This window comes from Xiphophorus hellerii, chromosome 8 (genome assembly GCF_003331165.1).
Source record: "Xiphophorus hellerii strain 12219 chromosome 8, Xiphophorus_hellerii-4.1, whole genome shotgun sequence".
NCBI classification, from domain to species: Eukaryota; Metazoa; Chordata; class Actinopteri; order Cyprinodontiformes; family Poeciliidae; genus Xiphophorus; species Xiphophorus hellerii.
The window spans coordinates 2,496,176-2,503,127 of record NC_045679.1 but is presented as its reverse complement, the minus strand read 5'-3'; the positions used below and the strand labels follow the sequence as shown (position 1 = coordinate 2,503,127).

The following is a 6,952-nucleotide window of genomic DNA, read 5'->3' as shown; positions in this document are numbered from 1 at the left end:
ATTTTCACCATATTATTCATTCACTTATAAATCCCATTGTTCGAAACTAAATATTTAATTATCAAAGTACAAATTTAGCTTCAAACTAAATGATTCCCAGCCGACTGACTAAAGACATTTCTCCCTCTTCCTCCTCTATCAGAACTTCTCTCCTGCAGCAGGTTCCTCCATACCTGAGAGCTTCCAGTTCTGTAGGTAATAAAAATCAACATCAGTCACATGTACAATGGATTAGGAAGTCTAGCAACTGCTGGGAGGAAGGATCTGCAATAATGCTCCTTGTGTGCACCAGGATGCAGGAATCTGTCAAGTATTAAGAGCTACATTATCAATGGAAGCCTGAACCCAACCTTTCTAAATATCTCTCTTTTTGGTTCATTCAGGCTGCAGTAAAGGAAAACCAGTCATGTTTGTGTGTCAAGACTTAGCATGGTTACCCATCTCACAGTAAGACATCTATTATTATTTTACTTTACTATTGAAAAAAACATTTGCATCATAACTGATCGAATGTAATTGTCAGGATCGGTGTTTTGTTTTTTTTTGTTTTTTGTGGAAGCCTGCTGCTTCCCACTTCCTCCACCAGATGCCGCCTAGGAGCAGAGCCCCTGGAGAGGCGTGGGGTCGAACCCGGGGACACACCTGTGGCGCATTGTCTGACTGAGGCTGGGAGTATTTAAGAAGCGGCGAGCTGACACTTCCTTGCCTGAGTGTTTGTTTACCTTGGTAACAAATCGTTCCTGAGTAGGCCCTCTGAGCATTTCCTGAGATAATCGCCTCCTGTGTTTTTTCCTGTTGTCAGGTTTACCTGGATTCCTCCGGAGTTTTCCGAGAGGAGAGTTCTGTGGGTCGTTTGTCCCGGACTACGACCAGCCGTCAGTTCGCTCCTCCACTCAGCCTGACTTACCTGTCCGCCCTCCAACGGTTCGTTGCCTCTCCACGCCGCCCCTGGGTCCGTTGTTGCTCCAAAGGAAACATCCATCCGCTCCTAGTAAGCCTTTCCCTTCGTCAACATATATATTCATCCACCTTCCTGGATTCGTATATTCTAACAGCTTCTCCTCGTTGACAGTGGCTGAACTGGTTGCCCCTTCCAGACTCCTGCTCCGTGTTTTCTCCCCAACCCTATTCCCTCTTGTCAATAAACTTCATTATTGTTTTGCACACGCGTCTCCTGATTGTGTTCGTGCATGTGGGTTCGTAAACTGGAACCAAACATGACAGTAATGGACAGAAATCTGGTTTCACCAGGATTGAGAACATTTTACCTGAGAGTTTCCAGGTTGCAGTTTGGACTGTTCAGTCCAGCAGAGAGAAGCTTCACTCCTGAATCCTGCAGGTTGTTGTTACTCAGGTCCAGTTCTCTGAGACTCGAGGACTGGGAGCTGAGAACTGAGGACAGAGCTTCACAGCTTCTCTCTGAGAGGTTACAGTCACTCAGTCTGAGGAGACAGGGAAAAATCTGTTATTCAGCAAATCACATATATTTATTTCCTATTTACCGGTCAAGAATGTTCTTCTTGGAAAGATTGAAAGGAATTTTTACTTCACATATTTTATGTTGACTTTTATTGTGTACTGGCTCATCTTGTAGATGGTTCTCCTGTCTTGAAGGATTGAACAACAGACAACAAGGAGGCTGGCAAGAGAACTATTACAATCCACCATGAACTAAATTAATCCAGTGTCAGTTTTAACAGAGTCCAGTGGAAATCTAGGCTGAAGTAAAGCATCAGGGCTGGTTTGAGGGAAAACACCAGCTTCAAGCAAAGCAGAGAGAATCTCAGATTTCATCTTTCCCTTTTTTAACTGCTTGAATACAGAGATGGAAAACTGAGCAGCAACTGACAAAAGCTGTTCTTTTGACCAACAAGCTAACTATTTAGCTTCAAACTAAATGTTTGCCAGCAGACTGACTAAAGACATTTCTCCCTCTTCCTCCTCTATCAGACCTTCTCTGCTCCTGCAGCAGGTTCCTCCATACCTGAGAGCTTCCAGTCTCCAGTGTGGATCCTTCAGTCCAGCCGACAGCAGCTTCACTCCTGAGTCTCCTGGATGATTGTAGCTCAGGTCCAACTCTTTCAGATGGGAGGGGTTGGAGGTCAGAGCTGAGGCCAGAGAAGCACAGCCTTCCTCTGAGACCAAACAGCCTGATAAGCTGCAGACACACAATTCATCACATGATGAGAATATGAGAACATTGAGGTAGAACCCAATGTCTGAACTGGTCATTTTCACAAGAGGGAAAAAGTAAATAATGTAACCTGTCAATATTATGAAATAGTAATAACACTCTAATTCAGTTACATGAGTAATAAAAATCAACATTTCAACAATCAAAATGTGCAGCTGAGTAGGGCAATTTATAATCATATGTAAGATGTGTATATTTGTATGTTGAAACAGCAATAGACTATTTAAAAGACACTTAAAAATACTGCATGTAACAGCCAGGATGTAAATAATTAATGAGCTTTTTGGGAGCAGTTCTGGTTAGAAAGTCTAACAACTGCTGGGAGGAAGGACCTGCAATACTGATCTTTTTTTCTTACAAAGCTGGATTGCAAGAGTCTTTGTTGCTCTGATCGTTTCACTGGCCTGGTGGAGCGGATTTATTCCTATAGATAAGTTTATAGTTGATGCATTTAAAACCAGGAGAGTGGACCAATCACACAGCTGGTGCCTCTACATGTTGCCTCGTGCTGCCACTGCTTGGTCTCTGAAGCGTGGATCACCTGCACCTCTTTTCATTCAATCTGGACACAGGCTGACCTGTATGGACATGGGCGTAAATCCCAGGTGGGTCGGGGGGTTCGGACCCCCCATATCTTGGAATTGTCCCTCATAGAGACATCATGAAAGAAACCTCTATATTTAAACAATGTCAATATAAAAAGTCAACAGAAACAAAGAATGAAGTAAATCTGACATTCATCTATGAAAAAATTAAGAAATCAAAAGGGGGTAGGTACCCCCACCATTGTTAGAACAATGATTCACTCCAAATTGTAGGAGGAGCAACAGCAGTGCTGAACAACAGGTTCTATTAGAGCCGCTCAAGTGAGGAGCTAGCTGTTAGTTGTAGCTGTGCAGCACAAACAAAAAACCCTCCAGTAAGTAAATACTAAAAGCAAAAGACATGTAACACATTTTATTTACTTTCACTGGTCAATAGGAAGAAACACACAAACAAAAATCAGACCGCAGTTTGTTCATTTTATTCACTTCGGCTGAATCATGATAAACTGCATTGTTATGCCTTAAATCAAAACAGGCTACATTGCTTTCATAGACTTGGCTTCTCTTTCTGTCGTATGTGACCAATATTTCAATTATGTTTACCTCTCTAGCTCTTACTTTAGTAAGAAGAGTGTGAAACTGGAGAGTCTGATTGTTACCACTAGCCGACAGCTTCGTATGCTAGCAGAGAGCAGAGCGGCTATTAAAGCTGATAGTAATACAAAATAACGTATGCCTTTATTTCTTATCAACATAAATTTAGAGGCTTCAAAACCACAAAATAAAATCTGAATATTTTTCTAGAAAATGCTGGTGCTCAGCCTTTAGCTTAAGTTATGATACTTCCAAAAATATTCAATGTCTTATAGGTTCTCAGCTGTATAGGACATGAAAAAGCACCACACTTGTTGCACATCCTATCACAGTTCCACTCTGGAATTCACTGAGTTTGTGAGAGCAACCCATTCTTTCACAAATGTTTGTAAAAACAGTCTACATGCCAAGATGCTTACTTTCACAAACCTTTGGCCATGGAAGTTATTGTAAAACCTGATTCTGATCATTTCGATGGGTGATCAAATACTTTTGGCAATCTCTAGCTAGAAGCTAGTGGATAGAAATCACCAGGATTGAGAACATTTTACCTGAGAGTTTCCAGGTTGCAGTTTGGACTCCTCAGACCAGCAGATAGAAACTTCACTCCTGAGTCCTGCAGGTTGTTGTTACTCAGGTCCAGTTCTCTGAGACTGGAGGACTGGGAGCTGAGAACTGAAGACAGAGCTTCATAGCTTCTCTCTGAGAGGTTACAGCCACTCAGTCTGAGGAGACAGAGAGAAAAATCTTATTAAACAATGCCTCAAAATTTATGTTCTTTCATTTCAACAATGTTTTTATTAGACAAAGAAGGAACTGTCTTATTTTACACAACCTTTGTATTTGTTGTGAACTGGTTCATTCTACAGTTGGGCCTCCAGCCTTAAAGGACAGAACTACAAGTAACAAGGAGGTTGGAAAGAGAATTATTAAAGTCCACAATTAACTATATAAATCCAATTTCAATTTTAACATAAAGTGGAGGAGTTTTGCTGCTTGAATATGTAACACTATATTCAGCTGCTGTTTTTTGTGCACTTTGAAGAGTCAATGCAACAATATATAAATTGAAACATGAACATTTACCTCATAATTAGCAGATTTCCGTCTATCAAAAATAAATACAGTACCAATCTGTGTCCTTACAGAGCTTTGTTGGAGGCTTTTACCACTGGCAGCAGCCTCAGAAGAACCTCCTCTGAAGCAGAGTATTTCTTCAGGTCAAACACATCCAGATCTTTTCCTGATGACAGTAAGATGAAAACCAGAGCTGACCACTGAGCAGGAGACATTTCATCTGTGGAGAGACTTCCTGAACTCAGAGACTGTTGGATCTCCTCCACTAGAGAACGATCATTCAGTTCATTCAGACAGTGGAACAGATTGATGCTTTTCTCTGCAGACATATTTTCACTGAGCTTCACCTTGATGTACTGAACTGTTTTCTGATTGGTCTGTGAGCTACTTCTTGTCTGTGTCAACAGACCTTGTAAGAGTCTCTGATTGGTCTGCAGTGAAAGTCCCAGGAGGAAACGGAGGAACAAGTCCAGGTGTCCATTTAGACTCTGTAAGGCCTGATTAACAGCTCTCTGATGGAGAGATTTTAGGGTGTATTTTTTAATTAATGAAGACTTCTTAGATCTTTGCGTTTCTTTCATCTCGTCAAAACCAGAGTTTATAAAAGTCAGATGAACATGAAGAGCAGCCAGAAACTCCTGAACACTCAGATGGACGAAGCAGAACACCTTGTCCTGGTACAGCCCTCTCTCTTCTTTAAAGATCTGTGTGAACACTCCTGAGTACATTGAGGCTACTCTGATATCGATGCCACACTCTGTCAGGTCTGATTCATAGAAGATCAAGTTTCCTTTCTGCAGCTGATGAAAAGCCAGTTTTCCCAGAGACTCAATCATCTTTCTACTCTCTGGATTCCAGTGTGGATCTGTTTCAGCTCCTCCATCATACTTGAGCTTCATCAATTTGGTCTGAACCACCAGGAAGTGGATATACATCTCAGTCAGGGTGCTGGGCATCTTTCCTCCCTCTCTGGTCTCCAACACATCCTCCAGATATGAAGCAGTGATCCAGCAGAAGACTGGGATGTGGCACATGATGTAGAGGCTTCGTGATGTCTTCATGTGGGAGATGATTCTACTGGCCTGCTCCTCATTTCTGAATCTCTTCCTGAAGTACTCCTCCTTCTGTGAGTCATTAAACCCTCTGACCTCTGTTACCATGCCAACACACTGAGGGGGGATCTGATTGGCTGCTGAAGGTCGTGTGGTTATCCAGAGGAGAGCAGAGGGAAGCAGTTTCCCCCTGATAAGGTTTGTCAGCAGAACGTCCAGTGAGGTGGACTCTGTAGCATCAGTCAGGATCTCCTTGTTGAGGAAGTCCAGTGGAAGTCGACTCTCATCCAGACCATCAAAGATGAACAGAACCTGGAAGTGTTCAAAGCTGCAGATTTCTTTGGTTTCAGTAAAGAAATAATGAACAAGTTCCACCAAGCTGAACTTTTTCTCTTTCAGCATATTCAGCTCTCTGAACGTGAATGGAAATATGAAGTGGATGTTCTGGTGGGCTTTGTCTTCAGCCCAGTCCAGAGTGAACTTATGTGTTAAGACTGTTTTCCCAATGCCAGCCACTCCCTTCGTCATCACTGTTCTGATTGGTAGATTTCTTCCAGGTGGGACTTTAAAGATGTCTTCTTGTCTGATTGTTGTTTCTGGTCTGTGTGGTTTCCTGGTTGCTGTTTCAGTCTGACTGACCTCATGTTCATCATTGACCTCTCCAATTCCTCCCTCTGTGATGTAGAGCTCTGTGTAGATCTGGTTCAGAGGTGTTGGACTTCCTGCTTTAGAAATCCCCTCAAACACAGACTGGAACTTCTTCTTCAGACCAGATTTAAGTTGATGTTGAAATACTGCAGCGAGATATTCTAAGTTAAAAAAAAACCCAATCAGGAACGAATTAAAATTATATTCTGAAGATGATTTGAATAAATGTGATTCCATCTCCTAAGACATTAGTAAATATATGATTTATCCATCAGGTTAAATCTTTGTAGAAATAATCTTACTGCTCTGCAGACAGTCAGCTAACTCCTCCTGCTTCATCCTCCTCAGGAAGTTCAGTGTGATCGTCATCACTGCCTCTCTGCTGATCCTCATCTGCTCTTCACAATCACCTTCCAACACCTCTTCATCATCTCTCTGACTCTCTGAGCATAATGGGTAATCTGGATTCAGAACCTTCTGGATCTTCTTTAGCTCTTTCTTCACAAAAGTGACAATGTTGTCCTCCAGTAGCTGGAACAGAATAATAGATTAAGGAAACATCAGACTGAAATCATGGAGCCACATACCAGATGGATGCTGGACAGACTGACAGTCCTCTGGTCTACAAAGTGCAGCATGGAGATAACTGTGAACAGAATCCATGGAGAAGTAGTTGTTTTTCATGTACAGACCGTAAATATGGAGTCCAGCTGTGTTTGATGCTGCTGGGCAGACGGAACACTGGGAACCTCTGAGCTCTGTTGGTCCACTCTGTGGAGGAACCGGGAACAATTAGGAAGTCGGGAAATATTCATCCAGCAGTATTCACAGAGGAAATAACA

General features: G+C 42.2%; 1 long non-coding RNA gene across 1 annotated transcript; it reads left to right on the top strand.

The window, feature by feature from the left end:
- Nucleotides 1–554: 554 nt before the first annotated feature.
- Nucleotides 555–1,164, top strand: LOC116724616 (uncharacterized). Its single transcript, XR_004340165.1, has 3 exons — nucleotides 555–726; nucleotides 803–991; nucleotides 1,073–1,164. It is a non-coding gene; the product is annotated as an uncharacterized LOC116724616 (long non-coding RNA).
- Nucleotides 1,165–6,952: the final 5,788 nt, after the last annotated feature.